The sequence below is a fragment of the Staurois parvus genome, unplaced genomic scaffold, assembly GCF_062004578.1.
Source record: "Staurois parvus isolate SC_StPar_1 unplaced genomic scaffold, SC_StPar_1.0 ptg000147l, whole genome shotgun sequence".
Lineage (NCBI taxonomy): Eukaryota > Metazoa > Chordata > Amphibia > Anura > Ranidae > Staurois > Staurois parvus.
The window spans coordinates 22,777,322-22,794,222 of NW_028317943.1; the positions used below are offsets into that span (position 1 = coordinate 22,777,322).

The 16,901-nt window shown below is 41.6% G+C and overlaps 1 protein-coding gene across 1 annotated transcript in view; it reads right to left on the reverse strand.

The window, feature by feature from the left end:
* Window positions 1–16,901, reverse strand: part of FRS2 (fibroblast growth factor receptor substrate 2) — a 72,650-nt gene that overhangs the window by 22,573 nt on the left and 33,176 nt on the right. The window contains exon 2 of the mRNA XM_089674119.1: window positions 1,693–1,793. The gene's annotated coding sequence lies outside the window, so the exon portion shown is untranslated. The remainder of the gene's footprint in view (window positions 1–1,692; window positions 1,794–16,901) is intronic.

A 16,901-nucleotide genomic window follows, 5' to 3' on the forward strand; every position in this document is an offset into this window, starting at 1 on the left:
CTGGAGAGACAACCCTCCCATTTAGCTGTTGCTAGACTTAGGGAGTCCTGGATCTCCAAAACTATTAACAGGAACTTCGTATGTTCCAGTTAACTGAACCACTCTGCTGGAGGCTCTTGTCTAAAAGAAAAATTGTGTATGACAGACTATAGTGCTCTAGGATTCAATGACTTTAATAGAGCTTTATTATTAAAAGCACTTCAAATTAATACATATTAAACTGCTACACAAATTTATACGAAATGAGACTTCTCTTTTGCCTCCCCTCTTCTTTCAGACACCTGGACATGGCCTGGTCAGACTACAGGAGGTATTCAGTAGTTGAAGAAGCTGGATCAATTGATCTGAGTGTGAAAGCTTCACAATGCCTGGAGAAAGTTTAGGGGCTTAAAAAATACTAGATCTGAATACTGTCGGTAAGATCAACTTCTGGTAAAAGTGTATTGGCTGTTGGTGTACTGGGAAGGAGTGGTGTAAGCATTCAGGGAAAGGTGCGACTCAATATGGAAAGGAAAGTATGCATCTTACTGCAGCCTTCTGATGTTAAAGTGTTGACGAGCACCCTTCTTGTTAATCAGACAATGTGGTTTATCTGCTTAGAAGTTCTGCTGGTCGTGTATGCGACAGACACATCTGTTGCAAGAAGGCTGATCAGGCTTCCTAATTGGTAATCACTCAAAAATTTTGGTGTGGGGGCAGAGGCAGCATAACTATATGGTCTCATGTACGTTGCAGCTGCTAAACTAACATTTAGGCCTCATGCACCCTGGACGTTAAAAAAAGTCAGTAGCATTAGCTGTAGAATGCTGCATTAAAAAAAGTGCATTTTTGAATTAACTTTTTTTTTGTGTTTTTTAGCGTTTGCGCCTTTAGCAAAGTTATACTACCACAAAATCCTCAGGCTCAAAACCCTCGTGAATACTGGATATCCGCATTTTTTAGCGTTAAGCTTTTATCAGGCCTCATGTACACTGAACGTTATAAAACCGCCAGTAGCGTTAGCTGTAGAATGCTGCATTAAAAACATGAGTTTTGTTGTGTTTTTGCATTAGCATTTTTTCAGCGTTTGTGTTATTTAGCAAAATTATACTCCTACAAAATCTTCAGGCTCAAAAATGCTCATAAAGGCCGGACACATTTTTTTTTTTAGCGTTTTTCAGCTTTTTATCAGCATTAGAGCATTTTTACAGCTAAACTCTTCTTAAAACCCACTAATTCTGGGTTTTTTTCCCAGCCCGAAACCGTCCCGACCAAAAACGCTGATTAAAGCCTGTGTGTGCATGGACACATAGGAGAACATGCTGGGGAGTTTACTGGCTGTAGGAAAAACAAACCGCCAGAAGCCAAAGACAGCAGCTGTAAAAACATCCAGTGTGCATGAGGACTTAGGATAACATTGAGAGTTCAGGGGTTTCAGAAAAAAATGCCCAACTGCTCCTATGTGGCCATGTACACAGTCATTTAAAAAAGTTTACAGGCATTTCTCTGAAAGCACAAAAACTGTATATAGGACAAGAGTTTACCAGCATTTAACATGCGATCGCATGAAAAAAATCAGGCTGGCTGTACTGAAGTTGATCAGTGGTGACCATCCGAGATTCAATGCATCTATGGCCGGATTTAGACACTTAGATTTTAGTAATGAACTTTAGACAAAGAAAATTCAGACAAATCACAGCAATGAGAACTTACGTAGATCTGGCCTTTAATCTCCATAACCTCTGCTGCAGCATTAGGGCGTCAGTCATGTACCATGATAGCATACCGTACCAAATTCTTAAAAAGCTTTCAACCTTTACAGAAAAGGGAAAAAAAAAAAAAAATCAGTAACTTATGGACTTCTTACTCAATGATTCATATTGAGGCACTACAGTCACATATCCTAAGTAATCTATGCAGGCTCCTTCCTCGTCATTTCACTGCCATCCTACACTCACATTTCCAGGATCTTTTGTTCTTGTAATAGTGGCAGCACAAACCTTCCAAATAGTTTTGACAGATCTTTTTTTAAACCTATGTATGTTTTTACTTTCAGCTATTAGGCAGGTGTTGAACTTCCAATGAAAAGAAAGGAATCAAAACTATCTGAAAGACGCATCTGACAAAAGTAATGAATACTGTATCAACTAAATGTTAAGCAACAACTTATCAGTCTTAGATTAATGTAGCATATGCATCCAGCAAGAAAGCATTTACCTGAGAAAATACTCATCCACCTATACAGTAAACACTACCTGGGACACAGCCTGGAGACATACACTGATCTGGCAGTTCAAGAAAACTATTTAAAGTGTACTTCCACTTTTTCAGTCAAATTGGGATGATACCCACTTGATACATGTTGCAAGTTCCCATTCACATTAAATAAATTTGATGCAGTGTGTGGCGTATGGTCTGAGCATTGACAGGCTGACCCCCCACCCCTTCAACCTCTGCAGCAGTGCTGGCAGCACTAATACTTCTATTTCCCAAAGACAATCTCTGGATATGATGCTGAGCATGTGCACTCAACTTCTTTGGTTGACCATGGCAAGGCCTGTTCTGAGTGGAACCTGTCCTGTTAAACAACTGTATGGTCTTGGCCACCATGCTGAAGCTAAGTTTCAGGGTCTTGACGATTTTCTTATAGCCTAGGATTTATGTAGAGCAACAATTCTTTTTTCCAGATCCTCAGAGAGTTCTTTGCCATGAGGTACCATGTTGAACTTCCAGTGACCAGTATGAGGGAGTGAGAGCGATAACACCAAATTTAACACACCTGAGACCTTGTAACACTAACGAGTTACATGACACCGGTGAGGGAAAATGGCTAATTGGGCCCAATTTGGACATTTTCACTTAGGGGTGTACTCACTTTTGTTGCCAGCGGTTTAGACATTAATGGCTGTGTGTTGAGTTATTTTGAGGGGACAGCAAATTTACACTGTTATACAAGCTGTACACTCACTACTTTACATTGTAGCAAAGTGTCATTTTCTCAGTGTTGTCACATGAAAGGATATAATAAAATATTTACAAAAATGTGAGGGGTGTACTCACTTCTGTGAGATACTGTATATATTTCAAAGTGATTTTACATCAGGTTTAATGATTTCTTATTTAGTAATGCAGATATACATGATGACTGGAAGCATATAGGTTTTTGTAACATTGGTCAGAAATATTACTTATACTTATTTTTCTAAAAATCAACAACTTCTATTCCAGAGAGGCAATGTGAAAAGTAGTCCGCTTATCTGCATAATTGATCTAATGAATCCAGTCTTCACACAGGGGTATGAAATGAAGATCCTCTCAACAGATAGCACAGACTACTGTATTCTGTGCGAGGCTAAAGCCCGAGACCTTGGCACCTACAATTTGGGGGCTGAGGCCTCAGCTGTATTCAAAGTATATTATTCCTATGCTGAGAAAAAGTGTCAGAGGTTTTTTTGCATTCATTCCAGTGATGGACACAAAGGTACTTATGGCTGCAGGTCTAAATAGAAAAAAAAAAAAGTAGAAGGTGCTTAGAACTGCTGCGACTGATAGTTCAGTATGGACTGTGTGCTATTTTTTGAACACAAACTGCTGTGTCTTGTAGCTCCATTCTGTCTGTGTTGCTTTCCAGACACTGGAACTCCCCCTTTTCTCCACTTTGTAGACCTTTTTCTGCAGGAGCCACTTTCTGCCAGAACCTGTGGGGGGCCTGGAGGCCACCATGGATTTACTTGCTTGCCCTCTCTGCTGTGTGCCCGGAGTTTTCCTTGGATTGCCCAACCCTGCCCTCTCTGCTTCGTGTCGAAAGTGAGAGTCCTCCACAGATTGCTTTGCCTGCCCTCTCGGATATGTGCCAAGAGACCTTCACAGAGTGCCCTGCCTGCCCCCCCAATGCAAAGACCAACTCTGAACAGTCGTATTTCCACAGCGTTGAGTATTTGAACTCTTCCACCCCTCATTTTTTCTTTGCTGTGCCACATTACTACCCTATGGTCTATTTCTCCTTGCAGTGCCATATTGCTGCCCTGTGAACCATTTGTCCTTGCTGTAACATATTGCTGCCCTGTGGACTATTTGTCCTTGCTGTAACATATTGCTGCCCTGTGAACCATTTGTCCTTGCTGTGCCATATAGCTCCCTTGAGGACTATTTCTCCTTGCTGTGCCATAAAAGCTCCCTTGAGGACTATTTCTATTTGCTGTGCCCTAATGCCGCCCTGAAGCCTATCCCCTCCTTGCTGTACCCTATTGCCTCCCCCCCCCAAATTCCCCAGTAAATGCCGGTATGTTGGGTACTATGCAATTTGTCTTTGTGTGCCTTCTCTCTGCACTCCTGGTACACAACAGTTTTTATTAATGGGGAAGTAGTTTGAATGCTTCATCAGTTTTGATTTATTTATGACTTGGTGTTACCTGTTGCAAACTGGGAGTTGGGCAAGTTACAAGATGATTTAGATATGCAAACTGTATCCTAACAAAAGGTTTAACGATATCAAGGGCTGAGTGGTATACTGAATGCTATGTATGTATGCACTATAAAAAAAATGAATATTTTTTTCGGTATGCCATGAGAATGGGATTACAAACAGTGAGGGTTTCTCAAGCTGGACAGTGTAGGTGGATATACATTTTCAAATAGATATGGTAAATGTAAGTGAATATACTGACAAATTACAAGATAAAGTAGAAAAAAAGTGTCCCTGTATTCCTGTACCATCCCATGAAATGATTTGAAATACAGGCTATGATTAAGTATTTTTTAAATGCCATGGACTCTGCCCACCTAAACACGTGCATGAAGGGTGAGGCTAGTCAACAACACTTTGTATAGGGATTGCTGCTAGCATGCACCTTTGTACGTTAGGAAAAAATTAATGATGAGCCTGCCACACCTAAATTAAAGCCATTACTGAAGGTTTAAAATATGAAACACTGATAATCTGGTTGAATGCTGCCTAATTACAAAAAAAAAAAAAAACCCAAAAAAACCACAAAAAAAAAAAAAAAAACACACTCATACTCCGTACTACTGTGCAGAAAGAAGCTGTCAGAAAAGAGAAGATTTTGATAATCATTTGTTACTAAACCAAGGAAAACTTTAATTTCGTGATGCATAAAAAAGTCCTGACTACCTTCTCTGTATTAACTTTTTTATCAAAACACTTTTACAGAAGCACTTAGGCTGGACTTCAAAAATGTCTGCCTTTGTTCATCTCCATTACATGGGAGATGGAAAGATTAGTTGTTTACAGAAAGGCAACACTTTAGTCAGCTTGCAAAAAGTATTAAGAAACTGCATTTCTGGCAAGATCAACAATTATTTTCTGTACCTACAGAAAATGTTCTTGGCCTGAAATAAAAACAAAACAAATGCAGCCACATTCAATGTCTGGTAAGCTGCAATATATCAAATCTTTGTACTGGAATTTAGTTATCACCTAAAAGGAGGTGAATAGGGTTACTCAAAAATAAAACATTCATACTCACCTCTATGCTGCAGCATCACTGTAATGCTTCAACTGTCTCCCACCTACTCTAAGCCTGAGAACTGAGCGATCACATGACTGCTCTCCGTCAGCTCTGACAAGAGAGCAGTGACTGTCAGTCACCAATCTCAGCTTTGCCCCTCCAGCACTCACTGGAGTGCCAGGCTGGAGAGGCTGCAGATGCAGCTGGCTCCAGTTTCAGCCGTGCGCTGAGAGGCACAGCCAGCTGGCAATCAGGCAGTGGATCCCCAAATTATGGTCAGGATTATTCCACAGCCTGGAGTGGCTCTATGACAGCAGATTTTAGCCTGTCAGCGGATTCTGGCTCACACAAAAAAATTTGCCATACTTCTCCATTAGTCCTTATGACCACTGGACATTTTTACAGCTGCTGTTTTTGGTTGACGTTTTTTTCTACAGCCAGTAAACTCCCCAGCATGTTATCCTATGTGTCCATGCACACAGACTGTAATCAGTGTTTTTTGGCAGGGGCGTTTTTTGGCTGGAAAAAAAACCCCCAGAACTAGTGGGTTTATAGAGGAGGAGTTTTTGAGCTATAAAAACATTCTAATGCTGAAAAACGCAGCAAAATGCGGTAAATTGGTGCTAAAAATTAAGAAAAAAAAAAAAAAAAAGCAGGAACAAGCCGCTAAATGCTAATGCAAAAACGCTAAAAACCACTCACGCTTTAACGTAACTTTGCACAGCTAACGTTAACAGCGTTATTAAAATGTCCAGTGTGCATGAGGACTAAAGGATAAATTGAGAGAATTTTAGAAGTCAGAACTGCATATTCGATAGATCAGCCAACAATCTTCTATAACACCTAGTCTACAACTGTTTAAGCAGCTACCTCACTGATCACCTTCATGATTTCTGGCAATGCCGGTGACAGTGTGTGTGTGGATAGGACAGTGGACAGAAGGTGTTGACCAATGCGGCAGGGGGAGGTTTTATGTAGATTTCACACAGCGTCCCAACTTTTTTAGAATTGGGGTTGTACGCTTTAATGGCATTTTGGGGTTGTATGCTAATGTCATTTTAATTGTAATCTGTCCAATATGAAGTCAGAATAAAAAGGTTTTAAGGTACATGTAAACTGAAATGACAACCCCTGGATCAAACTTACATTTAAAAATTCCTTCCTCTTTTCACCTCATGGCCCTGCATGGCTTTTATCACAAATCACTGTTTATATACATTCATTTACTTTTATACATGTGATCGTGTAACCGCAAAGTTCCAAGTTTGCTCTGTAACAGGGAGGGCTGACAACGGGGATGAGCTGAATAGAGCAGTGACATCAGCCACCAGAGTTTACTACTATCTGCTGTCGAGGGGGGAAACGAATGTCCTGGGGATTGGGGGTCACCTGTAGCTTAGTAGTCATGATTGCATGTATAAAATATTGAGAGTTCTGATAAAGAGCAGGCAGGGCCATGGGAAGGAAAAAAAAAGGGGGGGGGGGGCGGGTGTTGGGGTGGTCGAATATCAGTTTATTGCCTTTTCTTCTGCTTACATTTCTGCAACAAAAAGTAACTAAGTCAGTTCTTCTACAATTATCACAGCAGGCTGGTCAAGGAATGTGAACATAGTGTTATTTTTTTCCCTTCAGAATAGGGATGCTTAGAGAGCGCTAGTAATTTCAAGACAGATCAGAACTGTAAGCTCTGTAAACATTCTGAAATGTTTCACAAGAATAAAACATAATACAAATGCTAAAAATATTAAAACAAATAAAAATCCCAAGAATCATGTGCTCGCTCCCTTGGAAAAAAACAAAACAAAGCAGAACACACAACTATCACCAACTCTCCAAATACAGCACATTCCTTCTCTCCTCCATATACTGAGCGCTCACCCAGCATTCTTCCCCTAACAGCACAAGTTACCTTAGCAACCCTTTGTATGCAATATGAACAGCAAGTCAGTTTAAGAGGTTCCTTGGCAACAGAAATTTCTGTTCCTGTTTTAAAAGTGGGAAAGGTCTCTCTTTTTCACTCTCACACTACTTATATCAAACTGGAGGTAACATTAGTGCAGGGTGGTAAGAGGCAGACAGAGGATTCACATCAAAAGGCAGAAAGACATTTACAATGGATGAAGTGGCCAGCCTTCATCTACAAGAAAAAAAAAAAAAGACAGAAAGAAAAAAGAAAGAAAGGACAACAAAGCTTCAAAGACTATGACCAACAGAACTAGTCCAGTAAAGCAAGAACAAATCAATCCCACAGAAGTGAGGCTGGAGTTAAACTAGCTGAGTAAGATCTTTCTGGCTATAGTACTTTCAGAACCACAAACCTACAAGTGTGCAGAAAAATCAGCATGACAGCCAGGCAACTGGCATTTTCAGGAAAGACCAGCAATAGCAGCTTCAATTGTTTTTCCCTCATGTCAGGATTCCATTAAAGCAGTGTTTCTCAACTCCAGTCCTCATGGACCCCCAACAGGTCATGTTTTCAGGATTTCCCTCAGATGAAACAGCTGTGGTAATTACTAAGGCAGTGAAACTGATCAAATCACCTGTGCAAAATAATGGAAATCCTGAAAACATGACCAGTTGGGGGTCCATGAGGACTGGAATTGAGAAACACTGCATTAAAGTGTTTTACAGTAACTGGATAATAAATCTCCGAACTGTGCATTTTTTTTTTTGAGAGGCCGATTGCTTGTGCATAGATTATCTTGTTGCTGTCAACAAAAGACACATATGAACAACATCATTGTCAGTTTGGGAAGAGGGCAGTATTAGATGTACTTAATAACAAATTACAGCAGAACTGCATGGCATCTGAGCACCACACCAAAAAAGCCATGTGATCCATTTAGACTATTCAAAGCAAAACTCACCCATCTATCCATGTCTCCATGCCCAAATTTGTTGAGAAACCACCTTATAAACCCCCCCACCCCCACCTTTTCTGAATGTTGCCATCTTGAGTAAGGGCAGATGATTCATGCAGCATTTTACTTTCTGAAACCCATCTGCCCTTAGCTCAGGCATGCAGGCAGGCAGGAGGGTGTGCTTAGCTGAGAAAAACCCTCCTCCCCTCCTTTAGACCCCTGGGATCCATGACATCATTTTCCCAAGTCTAGAAACCAGGGAACAACTTAAAAAAAAAACAAAAAAAAACAAAAAAAACAAAAAACAACACTGTTAAAGTTTAAAGGATTAAAAATAGTTAATGTGAATGTTGATTGAAAGCGTGAAGCACTGCTTTAAACTCCTGCTGCACATTTTAAGCAGTTTCGACAACCGTTTTCTCCTTTTGGAATAAAGGTTTTACAAAAATTATTAAAGGCTGACCATTGTAGGCACACCTGTCAGTATTAAAAGGTTTGACAAAACATTTTGCAGGCAGGGTTTTTAGAACAGAAGAGACCCCCAATGGTCTCTTGTCATAGATTTTTTCCCCCTGCCTATCAGCAAGTCATGTGATGCCGCACGTGTGCAGGTTAGATCACATCTATGGCCCGCTGTGTGCCACTGTGATGCAACTCCCATACACATATGCGGGAGTGACATCACTACATCCTAGCCATTTAAGCAGCTGAAGATACAAAACCTGGAAGGGATAATGGGCGAAGATGGAAGCGTCAAGGGAGCTGTGACAGCGCTGCACTGGAAGGCTCCATTTGCAGGCAAGTCTGTCATAATGTGCGTATATGCATTGCATGCTAGTACATTGTGATTTAACCCTGTGGGGGGGGGGACAAGCATTTTTGTTCTAAATTGGGGATTTTACTACCGCTTTAAAAAGGACAAATGTACCCATCACTGAACTTTTGGCAATTCCCCAACTCTCTGATGCAAACTGCAATCAATTGCTCCGCAGTGTCTGCAGCATTCCTCAGGTGATAAAGTATTTACATGTTGTTGGGAAAATCTAACTGTCCATAGCCCTCCCACAGATTCACTCTAAACCTTTAGGCATCATTAGGAGATCCCTGAAAAGCTGGATCATCTAATACAGGGCTTTCCAAACTTTTCTAGCAAAGAGCCAGTTTACTGTCCTTCAGACTTTAGGAAGGCCGGGTTGTAGCCAGCGGGGGGTAAAAATGTCCTGGGGCCCAGCATCAGTGAAAATAAACATGGCCTCAGGGTTGTTGGGGGTCAGTGGGAGGACTAGTGCCCCAGCATCAGTGAAAATAAACATGGCCTCAGGGTTGTTGGGGGTCAGTGGGAGGACTAGTGCCCCACCGTTGGGGTCAGTGGGAGGACTAGTGCCCCACCGTTGGGGTCAGTGGGAGGACTAGTGCCCCACCGTTGGGGTCAGTGGGAGGACTAGTGCCCCACCGTTGGGGTCAGTGGGAGGACTAGTGCCCCACCGTTGGGGTCAGTGGGAGGACTAGTGCCCCACCGTTGGGGTCAGTGGGAGGACTAGTGCCCCACCGTTGGGGTCAGTGGGAGGACTAGTGCCCCACCGTTGGGGTCAGTGGGAGGACTAGTGCCCCACCGTTGGGGTCAGTGGGAGGACTAGTGCCCCACCGTTGGGGTCAGTGGGAGGACTAGTGCCCCACCGTTGGGGTCAGTGGGAGGACTAGTGCCCCACCGTTGGGGTCAGTGGGAGGACTAGTGCCCCAAGGGCCAGATAAAGGCTAGGAAAGGGCCGCATCAGGCCCTTGGGCAGCAGTTTGGAGAACCCTGATCTAATGTTTGCAAAAACATCACCTTTAAAATAAAATGTAGTCTCCGTTTACACTTGCACAACTCCAAAGTCACACGATTTCCAGTGCAACTTTTTAATGCAACGTTGATACCACTTTGAGGTGACTTTACACTCTCTGGCGCTGAAGTCACATCAAAGTAGGACAGCAACCTTTTTTAAGTCGCATAGATCCAAACAAGAGCCTTTGAAATCAATGGGCTGTAACTTGTCATACGACAAGTGTGTCCAAAGTTGCAAACAAGTTTGAACTGAGACTTCCCCACAGTGGAGTTTCCCTATGGAACAAAGCCTTTTAGCACACAGATATTTTTATCAACTTGCTGGAAAATCTCACTCAGCTGTGTTTGCCTTTTCATGTGAGAAATGGAAGTAGTTGATAAGCCGTGCCTGCACTGCAAACCACATTGCCAAACTGCAAATGTTCGTGGTGGATCTAACCAGATATCCCACTGCCATTGTTTTTGATGAGATATCTGCACATCCTGACGTCTATGTATGGCTAAGCTAAGAACTGGATCAAATAAGCTTTAAAAGTGTTAGTAAATGCCGAAGGTTTTTTACCTTCATGCATTCTGTGTGCTGCTTCTCCCACAGCCCAATACTTACCCGAGCCCGATCCAACACTGTGCATGGGAGCCTTGGCTCTCCTGGGTCTCTCCCTTTGCAATGGCTGAGACACAGCAGCAGGGGACACTGTTGTCAATCAATGCCAATGAGTAAGGGGGGGTCCTCAGGGCTGAGCCGTTATCGGTGTGTCTTATAGAGGCTTGTTCTGGGGGAACTTTGCAGAAAGGTGGGACCAGAAGCGCCAGCGAGGGGACCCAGGAGAATGAGTGCAAAACCACTGCACAGAGCAGGTTTGACATGTTTCGTTTTTTTTTTTATTTAAAACATTTTTAACTCTAAAATTATTCAGCAGTTGTCAGATATCGGTTTCTAAATTTGCCTACACACATTAGGAGTAACCTAACAAAATATCTTACTAAAAACATCCAAGTTTGCTTCAGGGATGACCAACTAGTAATCATCAAATGATTTTACCATGTAAAGACAACTGCCTCAGTTGAAATCTGTACATTGCAAATAAAGCAATTTTCATTAAGAAGTTGCATCTTCTACCTTAATTGACATATAAGCATAATACAACTCTGGTGCTTTTGTGCATTTTAATGGATGATGTGATGCTTGTTTTTAAGGCACTTTAAAACACATGCACATAAAAACAAGGAATATGTATCAATGCACCCTGTGTACAAAAAGCATCAAACAGCAAGTTTGCCTTTTTTTTCTATTAAAGAGAACATTTGGGCAACAGGAAATAGCTAAATCTAGAATTTACACCTCGGGTATATTGAAGTTATTTATGCCATATACAACACATTACTTTTATTCAGAGCATACTTTCACAGTGATCGCACCAATTCATCAAATCACAAACCATGTTTTTGACCACCCAGTGCACAAAGACCAGACCACACAACTCTTGTGCAAAGGAAAGGCAGCAGCTACAGAGCACACAAGAAAAGAAATGTGACCCATTCAGAAGCCATATGTTGAAGACATAGCTGTAATAAGACTTTAAAGCATTCCCCTACAATACTTTGCAAGTAGTTACAATCCTACAGTGTAAAGGCATCAAAATTATATAATTTTTTTAAACAAACATTTACCTTCCCTCGAAAAAAAAAATCAGGTCTAATGTACTCATTTTGGTATTGGGTATTAATGCAGCTTTAGAACTAAGCTAATTATTTTTACTGTGCCAAAACTACCTTGCCTGCCAAGAAATACACAATGTGATGTATAAAGTAGACATAAGAAAACTGCAGCATTCATTTTAAAGCTAAACTGAAAGCCATAAACTGATCAAATTCCTACCAGACTATATTTTTCTATTCCACCAATTTTATATTTGTGTGTCTTGCTGTTGGAGAGTTCCACTCATTTCCTGTCTGGTAAAAGGTCAGCAGGACAATAAGTGAGGGTATATTTCTTTAACCACTTGCCCTCCAGAGGATTTACCCCCTTCCTGACCAGAACATTTTTGCAATCCAATGCTGTGTTACATTAATTGACAATTGCGCGGTCATGCAATGCTGCACCCAAATGAAATGTACTTTTTCCTCCCACAAAGAGCTTTCTTTCTCTGGTATTTGATCGCCTGTGTTTTTAATTTTTTGCGTTATAAACAAAAAAAGACTGAATTAAAAAAAAAAAAAAAAAACACAGTATTTTTTTTTTATAAAACCATATCCAGTAAAAAAAAAAAAAAAAAAAATTTGCCATAAATGTAGGCCAAAATGTAATCTGCTACATGGCTGCTAAGAAAATTCCAATACACAAAAAATTCATTGGTTTATGTGAAAGTTAAAGTGTTTACAAATGGTGGTATATATACACACAGGAATTTTTATTTTTATTTTTTTTTTAGACTAGTAATGGTGGCGATAAGTGATTTATAGCAGGACTGCAGCGGGTATTCAGACACTGGTGTAGGGAACTGACTAACTGCCACTGACATCCCAATTGCACTAATACAGTGATCAGTGCTAATAAAAAGCACTGACACTGTACTAATGATACTGGTCAGGAAGGGGTTAACATGTGGGCCGATCAAAGGGTTAACTGTATGCGGTTTTACAACATGTGCTGTGGGTTTTAGCTGGGAAATATGCTGCTGTGTATTTCTCTGCTGTGTAGAGAAATACACAGCAGCATGTTACTGCTGGCAGGAGAGAGACCTGTGTTTACACACAGGTCTCTACCCTGTGAGCAGCCCTGCCCCCTGCAACAGTATTTATGCTATAGGGTAGCAGGCAACTGGTTACCGGAACACAAAAAAGGTTGTAAAGACTGAAGGTTTTCTGCATTAAGATGAAAACACCTATTTTCTGCTCCCCCCAGCACCCCCTAAATACGTACCTGAGCCCAATCGTGATAAGGCAAAGCTCTCTCCCACCTCACTGGACATCGAGACAGCAGCAGGAGCCATTGGTTCTTACTGATGTAATTTAAATCCTGTAGGAGTGAGCAAGGGCAGGGACAAGCCATGCTACTGACCCATACAGCCTGGCTCAGGATCAAATCTGCAAGTGTGACATGCCAGGAGGTGGCTTCAAATGGTGGTATGCGGAGAAAAGAAGGAGCCGAGAGCCCTGGTGGGGGACCTAAAAAGATGAGGATCAGGGTCACGCTGTGCAAAGCCACTGCACAGACCAGGCAAGTATGACATTTTTTATTTTAAAACTTTTTTTTACATTACAATCACAATGGCAGGAGCACCAGTGGGGGACACGAGAAGAGAAGGCTTAGGGCTGCTCTGTGCAAAACCATTGCACAGAGCAGGTAAATATGACATGTTTTTTTATTTAAAAAAAAAAAAATTAAAACGAAGCCTTTACAATGAGTTTGGGCAATTGAGTCCCCAATGTCATTTTTAAAGTGGCACTGGGAAAGCAGCTATTCATCCCAACACCATTTTAAAACAGCACTTGGAATCAAGGAGCCCCTGGGTGTCCTGGTGGGGGTTTCACCTGGAACAGCTGCCTGTCTGTGACAGCTGGCATCAAGGACCAAGTCAAGGAGCTGAAATGATCAGATCCTGAGCTTCTAATACTTTAACAGACCCCTCCATAGCAGCACACTGTAGAAGTGAACGAATAAATGTTCACGTTGAAAGAATAAATAATATACTTCTGTATGGTGTTTAACATCAGCAGTGTTTCAGCTCTGTCCAGCCTCTCTCTACAGCAGTAGATCAGTACTATAGTGATCTATTACCAGTATATTAGAAGTGGTCTGTTGCTAAACTGCTGTATGGAGGAAACAAAACCAGAAAACTATACAGTATATATATTAGGGAGAAAAAGGGCCAGGGACTTAGGTATGTGTTTTTTTTTTTTTTTTTACTATGCATTCAATTGTACAAATACATGCAATACATGCAGTTTAGCTAAAAACACAGCACAGCAGTGGCTTAATGCATGCCTGGAGGTTCCATTTGTCCAACATACCTAGCACAAGATGAGTCACTGAAGAAGAATTATTCACTCCTGTACACAAAAGCTATTGGAATCTCTAAACTTACTTTCAGCACAGGGGCTAAAGATAACCTGTAAATATTTTAAAGTAGCCCAAAGCTAAAGCTGCTGACTCAATGAAGAATGCAATATCTCATTAATTCAGCTGATAAAAATATATTCCTTTTAAAATGTAAATAAAAGATTAAAAACCACAATTATTATTATTATACAGGATTTATATAGCGCCAACAGTTTGCTCAGCGCTTTACAATATAACGGGAGACAATACAGCAACAATACAGTTCAATACAAGAGGGATAGGAGGGCCCTGCTCCTTGGAGCTTACAATCTAGGAGGGAGGGGCTAGTGGTACAAAAAGGTAGTAACTGTGGGGGATGGACTGGTTGGAAGAGTAGAAGATTCCATTATTAGCTGAGGGCAGGATAGGCTTCCCTGAAGAGATAGGTTTTCAGAGATCGCCTAAAAGTGAGCAGAGTAGGCGATAGTCTGATAAATTGGGGTAGAGTGTTCCAGAGGATGGGGGAAGCTCTGGAGAAGTCCTGGAGACAAGCATGGGAGGAGGAGACAAGGGAGCTAGAGAGCAGGAGGTCTTGCGAGGAGCGGAGAGTACGGTTTGGATGATATTTGGACACAAGATTGGTGATGTAATTTGGGGCAGACTTATAAATGGCTTCATACGTTATTGTTAATGTTTTGAATTTTATCTGTTGGGCAATGGGAAGCCAGTGGAGGGATTGGTAGAGAGGGGTGGCAGATACAGAATGGTTAGTAAGGTGGATGAGTCTGGCAGCAGCATTTATGATAGACTGAAGAGGGGATAGCCTGCGATGAGGTAGGCCAATGAGAAGGGAGTTACAATAGTCAAGACGAGATATAACAAGGGAGTGAATAAGTTGCTTAGTGGTTTCCGAGGTCAAGAATGGGCGTATCTTGGAGACAGTGCGGAGGTGAAGTCTACAAGATTTTGTCAGCGATTGGATCTGGGGCTGGAAGGACAGATGGGAGTCTAATATTACACCTAGTACCCTGGCATGAGGGGAAGGACTGATGGTTGTGTTACTGATCTTGATGGAGAAGTCAGGGGAGGGGGCACAGGCTGGGGGGGAATACTAAGAGCACAGTTTTGGAAAGATTGAGTTTGAGGAAGTGGAGTGACATCCATGCCGATATGTCACTTATAATCCACACTGCTAATTAACCTTTTTGAATAGGCTCATTATTAGTGAAATGCTCTACAGGGTGTAGTTTAGGGGCTCGCTGTTGGATTTTGGAGAACAAATCTCTTGGTGAACTGACACCAGGGCTGGAAGAGTACAGGCAGGATATCTGTAGAACAGCAGTGGATTTTTCACACCAATTATCTCTAGTCTGCTTCATATTGATGTCAACTTTTGCATGCGGTCTCTGTAACAACAGCATGCAAGCCCCACAATGTGGCACCAAGACCCAGAAGCCAAGATAATATGATTTGTCCTTCCTGGTAGCTAGAAAACACATTAGGTACAGTACTATGGGTGCTGGAAGAAAGGACAACAGTCTTTTAAAACCTGAATGTAAAAAACAGAAAAAAAAAAAATCTTAAATGCAATGGTCACTTGCATAAAACAGAAATTCACAAACTCAATCTCTGGTCACACCAGCAATATAAAATGGTGTTAAAAGGCAGAGTCTGTACAGGAATTAGTGCTTGAAGGCAGCAAAGTACCATGGGATATGTAGTCCTTGGAAATGAAAAGTAAAAAGCAGCAAAGCATGCAGGGAATCCAGGAAGCTGTACAAAGAGGGCCAGCAGACAGGCAGAACTCACAACATCAAAGGGAAGCAGGTTTATACTGGCTTGTGAGAAGAAAAAAAATATTGTTTGTATTGCTATTTGCAATGCTGTTACAAAAAAAAAAAAAAAAAAAACATATGCTGTGACCATAGAAGCCCTTGAATATCTGTTTACCAAAAAGGTGCATTGCCTCCGATTGAATGCGAGAACCCCAACAGGGGTTCACATGATTAGCTGTGAGAGGCATTTCCGCTGAAAGCAATACGAGACTGCCGGATCTTGCAGCTAACTGCAGCAATCTCATGCAAGTGACTGGCCCTGAACACTGGCAGGCAGTCTGTGTCCAGGGCCAATCACTTGCATGTGATCGCTGCATAAGTGAATGGCCACATGGGCTCTCACATCTAAATCGCAGTGTGGGTGCATTTGCAAGTGTGAATGCACCCTAACAGTCATCAAAACACTGAAGAGGTCCAATAAAATATTCCCATTGAGAAGAGTGGTCTGCATTTATTCTCACTATGCTCCCAATCAATTTATTTTATCTGAAACAGTAAATTGCTATTTTACCCCCAAGGCTTGTTTAACCAGCGTTTATGTTTATTCCTAGAACTCACTGCAAAAAGGTCAAGAGATCTAGCAGCTTCTGGCAGTTACAATTTGTGAATTGTTCCAACTCCAAGGCACTTGAGAAACACATTTGGCATACAGCGAGTCTAAGGCTCAAGTGTTTAAATAAGCCCAGAAAGCACAGAGTCTCACTTATCCCTGGCCGTTGGGAAGGTTTCACATCTCAAAGCACATGAAAAGCATGCATTCTTCACAGCTCCTGGGATATGTCCAAACCTTGACATTTTGAAGGAGCCGAGTGTGTTACAGATGGAAAGGGTAGGTATGAGGTACATTTTTACCTATCAGCCTCCTGAGATAAACGTTGACCTGCATAGCTG